The sequence below is a fragment of the Acipenser ruthenus genome, chromosome 1, assembly GCF_902713425.1.
Source record: "Acipenser ruthenus chromosome 1, fAciRut3.2 maternal haplotype, whole genome shotgun sequence".
Classification (NCBI taxonomy): Eukaryota; Metazoa; Chordata; class Actinopteri; order Acipenseriformes; family Acipenseridae; genus Acipenser; species Acipenser ruthenus.
In genome coordinates, this window is record NC_081189.1 from 116,431,379 (window position 1) to 116,445,997 (window position 14,619).

General features: G+C 40.7%; 1 long non-coding RNA gene across 1 annotated transcript in view; it reads left to right on the plus strand.

Moving 5' to 3' along the window:
• The window catches only part of LOC117420536 (uncharacterized), a 46,926-nt gene extending 35,108 nt beyond the window's left edge, over window positions 1–11,818 (plus strand). Inside the window, exons 2-5 of the long non-coding RNA XR_004547366.2 lie at window positions 6,362–6,459; window positions 7,368–7,576; window positions 9,873–9,983; window positions 11,643–11,818. This is a non-coding gene — a long non-coding RNA (uncharacterized LOC117420536). The remainder of the gene's footprint in view (window positions 1–6,361; window positions 6,460–7,367; window positions 7,577–9,872; window positions 9,984–11,642) is intronic.
• Window positions 11,819–14,619: the final 2,801 nt, after the last annotated feature.

The window sequence follows — 14,619 nt, forward strand, 5'->3', positions numbered from 1 at the left end:
AAAACCTGTGAATAGTAATCATTTAATATATTTGCTATTTTTTTTTTTCATCTATGATTTTGCCATTTGTGTCTCTTAGACATTTAACCTCCTCTTTGAATGTTCTCTTGCTGTTATAATATTGGAAAAACATTTTGGAATTGGTTTTAGCCCCTTTAGCAATATTGATTTCTATCTCTCTCTTGGCCTTTCTAACTTCCTTTTTGACTTGTGTTTGCAGTTCCAATACTCTTTCTGTGTACTTTGTTTTTGGTCCCTTTTAAACGCTCTGAAAAGTGCCTTTTTTCGCTGAATATTTTTTTTAATTGATCTATTAAACCATTTTGGCCATTTTGTTTTAGATTTAGATTTGTCTACTTTTGGGATGTAATTGTTTTGCGCCTCTACTACTACATTTTTAAAAAACAGCCATCCTTTTTCTGTGGATGTTTTCTCTATTTTACTCCAATCTACTTCTGTTAGTCTCTGTTTCATACCTTCATAGTTTGCTTTTCTAAAATTGTAAACCTTAGCTTTAGTCATTACTTTTGGGGTTTTAAAAAATACTTCAAATGAGACCATGTTGTGGTCTGAGTTTGCCAATGGCTCTCTGACCTCTGTTTTAGTTATTCTGTCTTCATTATTTGAAAAGACTAAATCAAGGCATGCCTCCCCTCTAGTCGGTGCCTTGACAAATTGTGTTAGGAAGCAGTCATTTGTCATTTCCACCATTTCAATTTCGTGCGTCGTGCTCCCCACCGGGTTCTCCCATTTTATACGGGGGAAGTTGAAATACCCTATTAGTATGGCTTCTCCTTTTCTACACGCATTTCGAATGTCATTGTACAACAGATTATTTTGCTCAGCGTCTGAATTTGGCGGTCTATAGCATGCTCCTATTATTATGCCCTTTGAATTTTTGTCCTTTATTCTGACCCATATTGATTTTGCATTGTTTTCTTTGTCCTGATTTAACACCTGGGCTTCAAGACTATTTCTTATGTATAGCGCTACCCCTCCGTTTCTTCTGTCCTGCCTGTCTTTCCTATACAGTGTGTACCCACTAATATTATATTCGTCTCCATCACTCTCAGACAACCAAGTTTCTGTAACACCTATCACGTCGTAGTTGCTTGTTAGTGCAGTAGCTTCAAGTTCTAACATTTGGTTTCTGAGACTTCTAGCATTAAGATAAATACATTTAATAGTGGTCTTACCTGAGTTGTTGCCCTTGTTTTGATGTGGTCTCCCTTCTGTTTTTTTGTTTTCTCCCCCCTTCCTTTCTAGTTTAAATGCTTCTGGACTTCCTGAAGGATCCTTTCTCTGAGTAGATTGGTTCCCTTTCTGTTTAAGTGCAGTCCATCCCACCTATATAGATAGTCCTTGTTGTAGAATGTGCTCCAGTGTTCAAGAAAGGTGAAGCCTTCCTGTGTGCACCACGATTTCAGCCATGCATTTTGATTTTGTATTTCCAGCTGTCCATATGGTCCTTTGCAAGGGGCCGGCAGTATCCCAGAAAATACCACAGTTTTGGTCTTGTCTTTTAATTTCCTTCCTAGCTCTCTGAATTTGTTTTGCAGGGATCTTGGTCTGTCTCTTCCAATGTTGTTTGTACCGATGTGGACGACTACTTCCGGGTCGTCTCCTGTTCGTTCTTGGAGCCTGTTCACGTTCTCAGTGATGTGCTTGACAGAGGCTCCTAGAAGGCAGCACACTGTAGTAGTAAGGGGGTCCAGACTGCGAACTGAACTTGCTGTGTTTCTCAATATGGAGTCCCTAACAATCATGACCTCCCTTCTTTTTGCTGCCTGGTCAGCATTGTTTATAGGGTCCTGGATGTTATACGATCTTGCCAACCTGCCTCCACCAGAAAAAGTCACTGGTCACTCCACAAGAGGCCATGCAACCTCGTTATTTCAGGGTGCATCTGTCACAGACATTTGCAACGCTGCAGTATGGGCCACGCCTCATACTTTTACCAGGTTCTACTGACTGAATGTCGTAGATCAGCAGAACCCTGGTTTTGGGACCAGTGTTAAGAACAGCCACTCATTCTGCTCTAACACATTAGTTATTATGTTCCACTTTATGTCCTGGGGTAATTAGCCACACACCCCTTTGGACTTCTGGTGTTAAATGCTGAGGTTACTCAGTGTAACCTTGCAGCATATACACTGCATGAGAGCCCTCCCTCACTGTACTGTGGACTATATGCCATGGATCCTCATTGGTCCTCGGCCAGAATGCAGTTATCCTTCTTTTTTAGCACATCTGCCGGTGCTGCAAGTCCTTCACTTGTGATGACTTGGGTATTCTGTCCCATTAGGTAATGGGTACATTTCATACTTGAAAGAGAACATTTGTTTATTATCATAGCCCTGGTTCCCTGAAATAGAAACGTAACCATTACCCTTCAAGATCGCCTCATTCACTCTAACGCAGTAGCCCTGAAATGAAAATGGCGCTGAGCCTTATGTGTCACTCACATTTATCTCCTGGGGGTGGAGACAATGTTTGGCATACGGGGCTCTTAAAGGAGCAGCTTTGATGTAAGTGTCAGGTAATTCGGGCTGTTAGAGATTATATCCCATCACGTAGTGGTTACATTTCTATTTCAGGGAACCAGGGTTGTGTTTCGTGATAAAGTGGTTTGTCTTTTATTCACAGAGGTGCTTTACTAAACTGTTTTCAGTTAGTTAGAGTAACCATGGTGCACCCATGCAGCTCGCCTAGACTTTGATTAGTTCTGGGGCGTCTCTGAAAAAGATTGATCTCTATCCACTTCACCCCCCCCCGGGTGAGCACAGTACATCTTCTACTTCATCTGTTTACTTCCCATGTTGCCGGGCACAGGCAACTTGGTTTGTGTGAAATACATAGCACAGTACCTGTATATTACTAAAAACTAAAACAAATATTGCAGCCAAAATTCCTTCCCATTTAAGATGTGGTGGCATTTTTAATTAACACAAAATCATATTTTAATGTCATATTTTTCATGACAATAACAGCAGTTGAAAGCTTATAAATGGGATATGTTCAACTACAATATTCTCATTGTTTCTATTAATTGCTCTTGAAATACCCTAGCAAGTGATCACAGAGACCTGTGCAGCATGGAATGTGATTTCTGAATTATAAATGATGATTTCCACTGGGTGTCTGGGTCTTGGAATATGCCTCAAATAAAAAAAAGTTAAATAGAATAGCAGGGGCTGCTGAAGGAAACCTTGTTAAACAATTAGCCATTCAATTAGGACAGTCCCTTTCTGTGGTTACCAAATACTAAAGACAATTCAAGATGATTCCCTGGCTGTCACGTTTTCCATGGAGTGAGACATTAGTGGGTCAATACAAAAGATATTATATGATGAAGAGCAGCAGAGAACTGCCTGGCTGAGCCAAAAATGTCAGGAAAAATAAAAAAGATTCATCATAGCAGGTAGATCCCAGCATTTTGGAATAGCCAGGAACCTAGAAAAAGAGAATTGATACACAATATATAATGCAATGCTGAGTTTTTTTTTTTCAAACTTCTATAAAGCTTTAAACTGCCTTGCCCTCGTGTACATGACTACTTAGGTGCTGAAGCATTGGGACCATTTAAGATCCAACTTGACAAGGTTTTGAGATAAACCAGATAGTAAATTAACAGCTTGCTGCTAATAGTTTCTGATTATGTATCCCAGGCTACGTCCTGAACTGTGAAATCAAGGCCTGCTGGGTCACATGTCTTTAACATTTGCCAAATGTCACTGATCAGAATGCAGTCAGCCTACGTGATGACAGATAGAAGAGGGAGAGACGGTACATATAGAAGATTGTCACATATGAAAAGCTTTCTTCAGTACACCCAGTAACACTGAAGGGCTGAATGAGAAGACTGTACTGAGCACTGAGGTGGCGGTCATTTTATTAGGTCAGTTGAACGATGGGTGCACGTTAGGATGTCCTAAACCTTAACCACAAGCACATTGGATCTCATTGTAATTACTAACATTTAACTGGGTTATTTCTGGGATGCTAACATACTGTATATACCAGTATGTACTGTAAATACCTAAAAGTAACAATGGAAGCTGTTAAGGATCACGTAGTTAGGGCGGAATGTGTTTTACAGTATGTGTTACACAATCTAAACAAGGTTTCGCTACTCTCTCTCTCTTTTTTTCTCTATCCTGTAATCCAATCCAATACATACTCCTTACAAAGTAAACTGCAAATCATTTCTTCCAAAAGGCTTTCGTAATGCAGCACTCTGTTTGTCTTGTACAGCTTTTCAGCAGACATGCAGTGAAGAGCATGTTGTTTTCATCTGCATCTGTGGAGTGCAATAACAAGACAGAACCTCACAGAGCTACAGCTTTCAGCTTATGTAACAGATTCTAGAATCAAATGTGGACACAAAACATGAAGAGCTTTCACAACTGGAAGGAGAACAAACATTGAATTGACAATGCTGTTTGTTTTTTCTGTGATTTTTTCAGTTGCTAGGATCACGATTTCCAAAGGCACCTTTATCTGTAACTCTGGCTACAAAAATAAAGAACATAAAATTTGGATCTAACTTTTAGTAAGGCTGTAGAAGTTTAAAAGTTTAATCAGTAAACTAAAATGAAAATAAAGACTTCAACGACATACACATTTCTGTCACGTTTCACCCAGTAAGATTGATGTACATATACAGAAAAAAAAAATATATATATATATTCTTATTATAATTACTATTTTTTAACTCATCACTTACTGTTACTTCCACATACAGTCTGTTATTATATCGTATTGCTGTATATGTTGTATGTCAGGGTCAGGGTTCTGATTCCTCTTACTGCTCAGAGACCTCCTGAAGCAAGCAGCTATTGCATGAACTCCTTGTTCAGGTGTATCTACATTCATGGTGCAGGGGAGCATGCTAAAGTCAAGAAAGAGCGTGGGGACCAAACCAGTGCCTATGCTGAGTAATGCTAGTATAGAAAATGAAAAATACAACAAACAAAAAACACTGACAGGTATACCGGCAACACGTTGAATGGTTTTTACTGTATATGTAAGTACTATTTGCATCATCTGCTTGTGGGGTTATTTTGTAACTATATTTTAGGATGAAGGTATAACAATAACTAATGTTACACTTAGAGTACAAAGCATGGCCCCGGGGGCTCACCTAGTGAAGGCACTGCTGCGTGGAGTTCAGAGTGAGTCATGCAAGCAGGAACTCACTTGTTCGAATCCTGGCTGCTTTCCGCCGGACAGGTGTAAAATTCAGGCTGTTTTGCCTCTCTGAGCCACAGCTGCCCCTACTGGTCAGGCATCAGACCAATGGAGACCAGTCAGGCTGAACTGTCATACAGGGTTCAATATCTTGGCAACATCACCTGCTTATGTATCACTTTATAAGTAGCTGCTCAAAAGTCAACCATCCCATAAAGACATTGTGTAGCTTGTTCCTGTGTGGAAAGTCAGCTGACTCTAGCCAGGCCTGGAGTAATATTTACAATGTAATGCAGTATATAGCATGAAGATTTTCAAAACCATGTGTCAGTTTATAGTTGAGAGAGCTGTGCTGTGCTGCAGCTGCCTTCTATAGAGTTAATGTCAGAACTGATCCTACAGCAACTCATGAGGTTCCATTTCTGTGAAGTGCTCCCTGCATTAGCACATTTTTGACAGGCAGAAATCATGTGTGTTTTAGGTGCCACGGCCTGTGGTCACTGCCCTGCACACACAGGTAAGTGGCAGTAGAAGTGAGTTGTTTTATATTTACAAAGGGACCGAAATAATATTGCATGGAAAATAATAGGGATTTCTCCTGTTTTGTCCCATCTCACCATGCATTACTTTATCCCAGTATAATACACATCTTCAGCTGCAATCAGTATGCACTTTTGACAACTTTCAGGGATTCTGATTAATTTAATTTTACTACATTTCCTGCATAAATGTGGATTTGATAAGATTATAAACGTTCCCCATAGTAAAAGCATGGTAAAGCAAAGGTCAGTATTGTAAATAATACCTGTGGGGTATTGTAGGGCATATTAATAAACATGGCAAACCAGGATAAACTATGGGGAATGCATGGTATAACCATGGCAAAAGCATTGTAACACTGCACAAATACTGTGGTAAACCTTTAAACGGGACTATGCTGTACATGGAGATTTGTCTGAGAAACCTCTCTGACCCAAGTTTCTAAGACCTTTTTTTTGTATAAGCATCCCTAAACTTATAAAAAGCTGAATTTAGTTCCGGGAACATAGTAAAATGAGACCAAACTATGGGAGACATTTTCATTTTCTATACTTTTTTTTAATATCTCTAATCATATTACAATATTGAACAAATACTTACCGGTACTATGTTTTTTTTGTTTTTTTTTAAGGTAAGGAGCGGCTTTCTGAAATACTTGGGATCACTGCAGACCAGACCAGGAAAGCTTTGTACAGAAATACAAGGAAGTCTGGCAGTGCCAAAAACAAGGTATTGTGACAGGAAAGCTTTACACAGGTACCAAAGGATGAGAAATCCCCTTGCAATCACACTCTGCCCTTATAGACTGGCAGATCTAAATCTCGACTCCATGAGGGATTGCAGTTGAGATGAGTGTAGCTCATTCTGTGTGTCTACTGTTACAATTCATTCATTAAAGGCACTACATCACAGTACTCCTGTTAAACCTTGCTACCTTGCTTCCTTGCTTTGTAAAAATTCTTGTGCTGCTGCTTTCCATCGCACGTGACCAAGGTGTGTCGTGTTTGGATGGTTCTGACTGCATGCAAATGTGTAAAAAAAAAGTAAAATAAATACAATTTAAAAATGTACTTGCATGTAAATACATTGTCCTGCATACTGCATTGGAATATTGAATAATGGAATGTTTTATTCCAGTGTAATTGAGTTCTTCTCCAAACCTGACATGTGTGGCCTTAGATAAAGGTGGCAGGGTTTAGATATTAAAAGCCTTCTTAATTTTAATCTATCTGATAATGTGCTGGAATAGAAAAATCTTAATTTACAAAAAATAACCTTAATACCTTTCCCTTAATGAGTTCTGTGTCATTGTTTTTATGGGTAATTTTTTATGCATATCTAATTGTTAAGATGTGCTTGCATCTGCTCTGCAGGGTTAAGCCTGGTATTCCAGAAATAAAATTAAAATACGCTTCAGAGTCATTAGGACAATGACCACGTATGATGCTAATTAACGGCAATATCAGTCCTGAAGCTCTTATTTTTAGACTTGGCAGCAGATTTAAATCAGGATGTTTTTGACCAATACTGTGAATACTTAACCACTCTTAGATTAAATGTATTATGATATTTCATTCTTATGCAAATTGTTACCACAAACCCTAGCCCATGGTGACCCTCTTTTGAATGATTTGCAGCTTGTGATCAACCTGCTTCTGAGGAAGTGACCTTTGAACCCCGTGCTTGTTTCCTGTGGAAGGCCCAGCTCTTGCTGTGCTGATGGACGTACTGGTTGAAGTGCTGCAGCTGGTTTGCCTGTCCATGCTGTTCCACTGGACCTCATTGCAAATTAGATTCTGCCTCTTAAGGAGCTGTGCTGGAGAATTTTCAGTAAATCAATGAACTGGTAAGATATTTTAAAGAATCTGAGTGTGGATTTGACTTGACAATGCCAGCAGTCAAACTGTTAGAGAAGAGCGTATTCTTTCTCTTGAGTAAAGCAGGTGGAGCAGGTGTTTCAATACCACTCACAAGGGCTGAAATGTGTCTGTAACAGCCAGTCCAGCTGCCATTGGAATTATAGGGGTTTGGGGGTCCATAAGAGCCTGGAATATTTAATAACAAGTGAATGGCAGTACAAGGTGCAGGAATTGGGACAGGGAAATTCTGTAGCCATTATGCATTTAAAGGGGTGAAACCCTGTCTTAATCAAGCGCCCCTCCCGCCACTCTTCAGTGAGTTCCTGTGTATGTGGATGAGTGTGGGGGGTCATGTGAGTAGTCCAGACCCAATAAGAAACTATCATCATCTATGGTTGCTAAGCAATAATACAATAAAAAAGAAAACATGTCTACTGGCGCTATATGAGGTACCCTGGCGCTAGAATCTAGCACCGGATTGCTCCCCTGATTCAGAGATAGCCCAACACAGAGCCGTTCGTTGTGATGAGAGATCTTTTTGTAACTCACATCAATGTCAATCCTGAGCTGGGGAGAGCACCAGAGCACAATGAACACCACCCTGGTATGTCATGTGAGAAGCTGTGTTTACCCACATGTAGCATGCCATTCCATATACGGAGCACATGTTGTTAGTTGTACAGATGACCTTGATCCAACACACATTGTTCTGAAAGCAGGAATTTCACTGCTTCCCAATGGTATACAAAAGCGTCACGGGCGTCATTCATTCCAGGGTACCTATATAATAGGATTTTCAGGAGTTACCCATGTGGCTGAAGGTCAGTTGATAACTTTATGTCAAATGACCCTGCTATTTAAAATGGGATTTTGTCCTTAAGCTGTCTCCTATTGTGTGTGGCTGGAATGCACAACCATTGGAGATTTCCAGCATCCCCACAATTTAAAAATGCACTGCATCGACATTTTATGAAACCTTGTATTTGTTTATTGCACTGTGCACACAGGATGGGTTTGGGGTTATCAAATGTGGTGTTCTGCTTACCGGAGCTCAGGGAGCTATGGAAACGCTGCATGTCACATGGGTCCATCCGAGAATAACAAAAGAAACCAGCTGACCGTTATAGAACATGTTACAGGGCTGGAGCTTGCAAATGGTTCAAATCTATTTTTGGTGATTTCATTTTTTTAAAAGTACTGTCCCTTCTTTGCACTGGAACACAAATGGAACGCAAAATTCAAATTTCTCACAGTATTCTGTGAAACTGGTCAAATAATACCTGTGCCAGTCATTAATGACAAGATCGCTCATCATACAGTAAATTGACAAAAATAAAGGTGGTAACCGTGTTTAATTTACAAAACTATTAAGAGCGGTCTCTTTCTGTTAGGGTAGCGTTTTAATCTTGTTTAAAATACAGGTGTCAGGGACAGCAGTGCCATTCTTCTAAATAAAAAACAAAACATTGATGATTGTAAACGTTTGTTTAAACCATAATTATACCATGTTTTATTATTCAGGATTTTTTATTTGCATGCTGTGTGTGATTTCATCCAATGGACAGCACAGCTCTCTCTCTCTCTCTCTCTCTCTCTCTCTCTCTCTCACACATACACACTGTCAGAATTTCATGCAGATAAGAATAGAGTGTTGTCCTTAAAGAGACTATGCTCTTAAGGAGAAAATGTCTAAATTAATGTTACAAGACTAAGACGCTAACAACTTAAGAGTGAATTGTATTACTAAGTGGTTTGGTTCTAGCAAACTGAACAGGGTTTTTTCTCTTTTTAAATAAAATAGTTAAGTTAAACACTTTGAAAATCTGTTCCTATGGCTTTTAGAGCATTCTAGTTAGGCTTTTCTATAAAAAACGAACCTCTTATACAAGATATACCTCAATGGGGATTATCCTGCTAAAATGTTAATCAATACATGAGATGCAGATGTGTGCAACATATTGTGCCACTGTAGCAACAGATGTGCTACAGTGGCACCAATCACAGAACCCTACAACACTGGAGAAGACACACCTGTTACCAGGTGGGAGCTAGTATGCATTGCTGGCTTCTGTAGCCCTGTAAAAGGTCCTATGTCTTTAATGTGCAGTAGGCATCTACATAAATGCACACTGTGGTTTATCCTGACCCTGGTTGCTGTGTGGGACAGTATAATTAGTTTTGTGAACACAAGAATAATGCAGTGTCTCAGAAATGACAGATAACAATTGTTTCTCTCTCTCTCTCCCTCCCTCTCTCTCTTTCCCTCCTATCTCTGTTGTTCAGGTTATGTTGTTTCTATCATGGGATGTAGGCGACCGTTGACTCATATCAGAGCACAAGACTACACCAAGCGCACCCAGGCAAAGAGACAGATAGTCAACTCTGTGGTGCAAGGTAAAAAACTTTTTTTTTTTTTTTAAAAAGAACAGAACCATTTCTAACTTTGGCTGTTCATAATCCAGTTGCTCTATACATTAGTTTCAGACTTGAGATTCTGTTTGCTTTGCAGTCAATCACTTGTTTTTCTCTCTCTCACTTTACATAGTGGCAGCAGTGTGGAGTAGTGGTTAGGGCTCTGGACTCTTGACCAGAGGGTCGTGGGTTCAATCCCAGGTGGGGGACACTGCTGCTGTACCCTTGAGCAAGATACTTTATCTAGATTGCTCCAGTAAAAACCCAACTGTATAAATGGGTAATTGTATGTAAAAATAATGTAATTTTATGTAAAAATAATGTGCTATCTTGTAACAATTGTACGTTGCCCTGGATAAGGGTATCTGCTAAGAAATAAATAATAACATATACCATATTGTTAATGTGTATTATAAGAGTCTCTGTCTGTGCAAGGATTATTAGGTCTGTAATCTCAGACTCATCCCTTTATCGCATATGTTTTTGTGGACTCCTTGTTCCCTGACCCTAAGCTGCTCACAAGCACTTCTATGGTGTGGAGTAGTTGTCATGGTAATTGGAGGCATAGAAAGCAAGCCATTTTTATTTTTGTTTGTTAACAGTACATCATACATGACAGTCCTGATTTCATAGCGAATGTCTGGCGTCCCGAGTCCCGATGCATAGGAAGAAAGTCCTGATATTTACACATAGAAAAAAAATCATTTATTTTGCACAGTAGAGTTAGTGAAAACCACACGCTGTGCTCTTCGTGCGGCTGACACATCTGCTGATCACTAGTAACTTACCGGTATACAAAGGTAAGAATGCTTCATTGTATTACTTCATTGTATTCTGAAGCTGTAAGACCTTATACACCATATCCGAGCAGAGCATAAGCTGGTTTTATTCTAAAGGGAAACACAATGAGAATTGTGTGTGTGTATATATATATATATATATACTCAGGAGATTCTGTAGCCATTTGGCAAAAAGTTTTGTGGTCTGACGAAACTAAAATTGAACTTTTTGGCCTAAATGCAAAGCGTTATGTTTGGCGCAACTCAACACAGCGCATCGGGGCTCCCGAGTGGCGCATCCAGTAAAGGCGCTCCTCGCAGGATGTGCCCTATAGCCTGGAGATCGCTGGTTCGAATCCAGGCTATGTTACAGCTGACCGTGACCGAGAGTTCCTAGGGGGCGGCGCACAATTGGCTGAGCGCTGCCCGGGTAGGGAGGGCTTAGGTCGGCAGGGGAATCCACGGCTCACCGCGCATCAGCGACCCCTGTGGCCGATAGGGCGCCTGTGGCTCTGCAGCGGAGCCGCCAGATCTGTGTTGTCCTCCGGCACTATAGGTCTGGTAGCATTGCTGTGGATCTGCAGTGCGAAAAATGACGGCTTGGAAGGAGCACGTTTCGGAGGACGCGTGTTTCAGCCTCCATTTCCTGAGTCGGCGGGGGGGTTGCGAGCGGTGAGCCGGGGATACAGATAATAATTGGGCATGCTAAATTGGGGTGAAAACCGGGGTAAAAATAATTGGCGACGACTAAATTAAAAAAAAAACAAACAAAAAAAACACCCACATCACCCAAAGAACGCCATCCCTACTGTGAAGCATGGTGGTGGCAGCATCATGTTATAGGGTTGTTTCTCATCGGCAGGGACTGGGGCACTTGTCAGGTTTGAAGGGAAAATGAATGGAGCAAAGTACAGAGAAGTCCTTGAGGAAAACCTGCTGCCTTCTGCAAGAAAGCTGAAACTGGGATGGAAGTTCACCTTTCAGCATGACAACGACCCAAAGCACACAGCCAGAGCTACACTGGAGTGTCTAAGGAACAAAAAGGTAAATGTCCTTGAGTGGCCCAGTCAGAGCCCCGACCAAAATCCAGTTGGTCCAATCAAAAATTTGTGGCATGACTTGAAGATTGCGTTGGCGTTCTTTGGGTGATGCGCTGTGTTGAGTTGCGCCAAACATAACGCTTTGCATTTAGGCCAAAAAGTTCCATTTTAGTTTCGTCAGACCACAAAACTTTTTGCCAAATGGCTACAGAATCTCCTGAGTGTTTTTTTGCATGCTTCAAACAGGATTCAAGGTGGGCTTTCTTGAGTAATGGCTTCCTTCTTGCCACCCTACCATACAGGCCAGATTTGTGGAGTGCTTGGGATATTGTTGTCACATGCACACTTTGACCAGTCTTGACCATAAAAGCCTGTAGCTCTTGTAAAGTTGCCATTGGCCTCTTGGTAGCCTCTCTGATCAGTCTCCTTCTTGCTCGGTCATCCAGTTTGGATGGACGGTCTGATCTAGGCAGGGTCTTGGTGGTGCCATACACCTTCCACTTCTTAATAATAGTCTTGACCGTGCTCCAAGGGATATTCAAGGCCTTTTATATATTTTTATACCCATCCCCTGATCTGTGCCTTTCAACAACTTTATCCCGGAGTTCTTTTGAAAGCACCTTGGTGCTCATGGTTGAGTCTTTGCTTTGAAATGCACTACCCAGCAGAGGGAACCTACAGGAATTGCTGAATTTATCCTGAAATCATGTGAATCACTACAATTTAACACAGGTGGAGGCCACTTAACTTGGTGTGTGATTTTGAAGGCAATTGGTTACACCTGAGCTAATTTAGGATTGTTATTACAAGGGGGGTGGACACTTATCCAACCAAGCTATTTCAGTTTTTATTTTTAATTAATTTTCTACAAATTTCTAGAATATTTTTTTCACTTGGAAGTTGTGGGGTAGGATGTGTAGATAAATGAAAAAAAAACTATTTTAATGCATTTTAATTCCAGGCTATAAGGCAACAAAAGGTGAACATTTTGAAAGGGGTGTAGACTTTCTATAGGCACTGTATATGAAAAACTCTGAAAAATGTATAGTTAGATAAATAAATCCATATTACACATATGTCGACATTACAATGGGACCTTCACGTCTGGTTTGCAAACTATTGAAAATTCAAAGGCTTTATCAAAGATCATGCTCATTATGCTCATTAGAAATAGATAACTTAGAACATTACCGGTACTAACTAAATTAATTTAACATTACTAAGACCATACTGATTTTTTTTCCAACGACATACTCTGACAAATTTAATGAAATGACTGAAAACCAGTTTCAAAAATGTAAAAGCTGAATCAGAATGGGCAAGAAACTGCTTGTTTCACTGCATGCTGAGGATAAGAATTATCTAATAAGAGGCTGCTTCATTCCTCCTTCCTGTAAAGCAATCCTGCTGTGTGTCAGAAATGAAAAATGACTTGAATCAGCTGGCGTGACTCCCTTTTTTATACTTCACTGGGCATATCTGCAGCCAGCTTTATCAGGAGAGAATGCAGTGGGCAATTGTTTTCCCAACTAGAGTAGGTTTCTGCACCACTGGATAAGGGGTTGCTTACCTATTATTGTGAGTCTTTCAGAGTCTTCTGTTTGCTCATGACTTCAGCTGCTTCTTTATTTCTTCTGATTTAAAGGAATTATAACCAGAGCTTTAAAAAAATACATTTAACATAAGCAACATTATTGCTGGTCACCCCTCTGTGTGTTATATAAAGGTTGTGCATGGCATCAGTGGTGTGCAGTATGCTTCGGTAGCAGTATTCCATAGAGAATACTGTAGTACTCAAGGCAGCTCAGTCATGTATATTAAACAAGAGGTGAGTTATATTCCAGAAACTGCGGTATGTTAGCAGAACCAGTACGACAGGCAACGTTTTACAGACAAGGTTGTGTTTTAATAAGCTATTCAATGTCAGGTGGTCGGATGGGCTCATGATCAGATGCAGATGCGCACCGGATCCATGTGCTGCAAAGATACTGAAGTAGGGTCCCTCAGAAAAGAAGTGGCGAAGTGTGGCAAAGTGGTTAAGTGGATACAGGTGCAGGAGTGATGCAGAGCATGATTAAACAGACAAAGAGAGTTACACAGTTGGAAAGGGATTTTATTGTATCCAGGTCTGGTGACCAAATAATAAGACCCCGACAATACACAACAATGTGTATTGCACAGCGTAAATAACAACGGGTTGCAGTCCCAAACAATAAACACAAATGTCTGCCCCACAATAATACCAACACGGTCACCGGTCCTGGATGCGTGCATTAGTGCTCGTGGTGGGTGATACAGTTTATTAGTGACAGTAGTGCAGTGCTGTTCGGCTTGGTACTGGCCCTTGGCGACAGCTCCAGAATCGTGTTAGATGGTTAGTAATTTACAAAACAAGACAATTACAAACAAACAAACAAAACACTCATGATACGTAATTTGTCACGGGGTCTCTCACAGTCCTTACAGGTTCAAAATTCAAAACAAACGAAGGAACAGATTGCGTTTCTCCGTCCCCTTTTATGCCTTCACACATGACCCCTTGGTAAACGAGTGCGACCGTCTCTCCAATCTGCGGCTGCCACGTCGGTTCCCTTCCGGGTCAATGAGTTAATGCAATGGAGTCCCACCCCCTTTCTAGCTGGCCGACTTCCCTTGAACTGCCGGGCCAGCCCGTCCAGGGAACTCTGTTCTCGCTGCTTAGCGCCAGCACAGGTCAAGAGGGAGATTTACTACCAAGAATCATTGTATTTCTGTCACAGGGACAGACCAGGTGGATGAGGGAAGATGGTATTCAGAAGG